Source organism: Zingiber officinale, chromosome 6A, assembly GCF_018446385.1.
Source record: "Zingiber officinale cultivar Zhangliang chromosome 6A, Zo_v1.1, whole genome shotgun sequence".
Lineage (NCBI taxonomy): Eukaryota > Viridiplantae > Streptophyta > Magnoliopsida > Zingiberales > Zingiberaceae > Zingiber > Zingiber officinale.
The window spans coordinates 110,474,525-110,477,964 of record NC_055997.1 but is presented as its reverse complement, the minus strand read 5'-3'; the positions used below and the strand labels follow the sequence as shown (position 1 = coordinate 110,477,964).

Sequence of the window (3,440 nt, the reverse complement as noted above, 5' to 3'; positions counted from 1 at the left end):
CAGTTGAACTGGTAATCCTAAATCTCTAGTATTTTATTCTTCTCTTTTCTACTGTAACTATTAGTAATCACCTCCCAACTTTGGTTGTCATGGCTGCCATGGAGCAGCTAAAGCATGTCGCAGCTTCGCTGCCAATTGCCAAAGCATCGCGTTCAAGATTTTATCATTATTTATAAAATAATGATTTATAATTTGATTTTGTTGGGTTGTCAATTGCCATTATTTTACTGCACTTGATTTTATTATTATTTTTCTGAATAATATCATTATTTTTCAATTCCGTTGGCTTTAGATTTTAAGATTTTATTTTAGAATAAACTCAAGCTATTCCCGGCATAATTCTTTGAGTCATTAATAAACTATTACTTGTTTATTATTTACTTATTTATTTAGGATTATAATTTAAACTATTTTAAAATAGAACATCAATTTACTACGAAAAAAGAAAAGATACTAGGGAAAACATTTCAATTCCTACTATAATTGAACGTCAATCTAGTAAGAGTTTCTCATTCCTAGTGTCCAAATTCCTTCAATTTCTTCTCCTAGCAATGACCATTGGTCATGCTCTACTTATATTGAATGAGATCCATAAAAAAGAAAATAAATATGTTAATATCATGTTAATATACGAGATGAGATAAGATTTTCATATTTAAAATGGGGCCTTATCAACCAAATATGCTGGAGTATTTGGCTACAAAATTTAGAAGTCAAAATCATTGATTTTAGAAAAAATGGTTCCAAAAATTTCATTGATTGGAATATTTACTTTCAACAAATAAGACATATTATTTGATAGTTTTTTTTTTCTCAATGATATTAGTTCATCTAATATCTTAGCATTAGTTAACGAAAGATTTGATAATTTTTTTTAAAAAAAAAGATAACTAAGGGAAAATATGTGTATTTATTACTCATATTGGTTATGTAGCTTCTTTACCTCATACTATATGCGAGAGAATGGTTGAAAGTTTGACGAGACCCCTCAACATATTGATAATGTGATGCATGTTCAAGTTAAAGAGGAAAAGAAAAAAAATTATTTGTGTTTGGGAAAACCTCAATATTATATTACAACAACTATAATTTTGTAGCAACTATAAAATTATAGTTGTTATGATTGTGTTGCAACTATAATCTTATATATACTACAATAGCACCAAAAAAATTAAAGATATATTCGAAAAGTAAAACATATACAAAAGAGAAATCCAATAAGCAAGGATGTCTTTTCGAATTTTACCTGATCTTATTTTATTTTCCACCGTCAACAAACTTCTAATATAACCTCATTAAAATGAGACAGTTTTAAATAAAAATTTTACTCCTCTATACCTCTTGGGCCCGCATTTATTTTATTTTTAAGTCAAAGACCGTGTGAGTATTATATGTGTGTATATATATATAATATGTGCAAAGTGTCACCATACTTAGTGTTACCATAAACAAGCTAAAATGGCAGAGCTCTGAGGCAAACATCCGAACTAAAGTTGAAATGTTTGTTTACTAATTGGGGGATTAAGTTTTGCATAAGCATACTTTAATATTGCATTGCTTAATCTAAATGAGTTTGGGAATACAACTATACAAGGGTTAGTTAAGCAATCTATTTCGTAGCTTTAGCACAAATTGAATTATTTTTTATTAAAAAAATATTATGTTCGTTATATATATATATATATATATATATATATATATATATATATATATAATTGTCCTTTTATTAGTTTTATTTTAATTTTTTTTAAGCTTGAGAGTTCATGCATATATTTGTCGGGTGGGACACATTAAGAATTAAACAAGACTCTTAACTTTGACACACATTAAATAATTCTATAGGTATTTAACATGTAAAAAAAAAATCAAATCTCAACAGCACTAATATTCTATAGATCAATTTTTGAATAAACCTCCTGATTTAGCCAATAGCCCAATACCATCAAACTATTATATATAAAAAATTCTTTAAAAAAAAAAGCTAAAACAAAGTCCATAAATAATTCAATTCATCTTAAATCACTTTGAAGACAAACAATACAGATAGATGCTACACTAAATGCAGGCATATCCACTGTATTTATCAGAACACTTGTGTGTTATTAAACAATAAACACACCCACTCAGCCTTTTTGGATCTTTAATAAAGAGTTGTCACAATGATTGACATGTTTATTCAGCGCATGTTGTATTGGCATCTCCATAAACCTGCAAGCAAGATTGACAAAAGTGCACAGATTTACGAACAGATTTATGGTGGTGGTAATGTCAATGTGTAAATTACAGTAGGAGGGTAATACCGGTATATGACCTTTCCAACCACATTTAGCTCTATAACATATCCACACAGCTGAATCTCTACAAGGTCAAAACATAACAAAATATTAAACCAGATGAATCAAAGTGGCAACAGCAGCAGAAATAAGTATCACAAACATGTTGCATGTCAGAAGAAATTTGATAACACTCGCCCGTCTTTGTCGATTAGAAATGAAAGGCTCCTCTCCCAGAACTCCTCCTTCATACTAACCAATCAAAGATCACGAGTTATTTTTAGACACACTTCAGCACATACATACATACATACATACAGACACTAGTGTAAAATATAATTAAGAAAATACTAGTTGTAAATGATGGTAAACGGTGATAGTTCGATTAGTGATCGTCTACCGTCTAGGCAATGCTTAGATAGTGCTTTGACGGTTAAATTTTTATTACTATTTTTTATATAATTAAATAATATATTAACTAAAGGATAAAAAATTAAATAAATGATAAAAATTAAAAAAATACTATAAAATATATTAACTAAAAAAAATAATCTACGTACCTATTTCTTTATAAATAAATAAATAATAACTTTATATATATATATATATAGGATAATTTTAATTTTATTAGATATTTATTAAGTCTACTTAAATTATATCAATCATGATTAAATTATTTATCTAAAATTTCGATTAAATCCTAGGTTAAAAAAAAAAACCTATTCTATTCGGCGATCGACTTTGATATTTCAATGTCGACCACGTCGTCGGATGCGACACGTCGCCGACGCATCTGGATGTATCGCCTAAGCTCGGTGATCAGTCTGGATCCGTCGTCGGGGCTCGACGTGAGTCTGGACTCGTCGCGCATGCTCGAATACATCGCCCAAGCCCGACGACACGTCTGAATGCGTTGCCCGAGTCCGAATCGGAAATACTTTACCACCGCCTAAACACAAGGCGGTGCGGTTCAAGATGGTACAGTTGAGGTCCACTACAAGAAAAAAGCTGATAAATAACGCTTTAAAAGCGTTGTCTATGTAACTGAAAAAGTATTGTTAAAAGCACTGTTGTTAAAAGTCTGCTCAAAGATAACGCTTTAAAAGCGTTGTCATTTGTAGCAAAGACAACGCTTTTACAACGCTTTAAAGCGTTGTCGTTTTTTGC

At 29.9% G+C, this 3,440-nt stretch overlaps 1 long non-coding RNA gene across 1 annotated transcript; it reads right to left on the bottom strand.

Moving 5' to 3' along the window:
- Positions 1 to 2,022: 2,022 nt before the first annotated feature.
- On the bottom strand, positions 2,023 to 2,788 carry LOC121994307. Its single transcript, XR_006115674.1, has 3 exons — positions 2,437 to 2,788; positions 2,301 to 2,358; positions 2,023 to 2,208 (listed from the first exon to the last, which is right to left on the bottom strand). It is a non-coding gene; the product is annotated as an uncharacterized LOC121994307 (long non-coding RNA).
- Between the last annotated feature and the right edge of the window lie 652 nt (positions 2,789 to 3,440).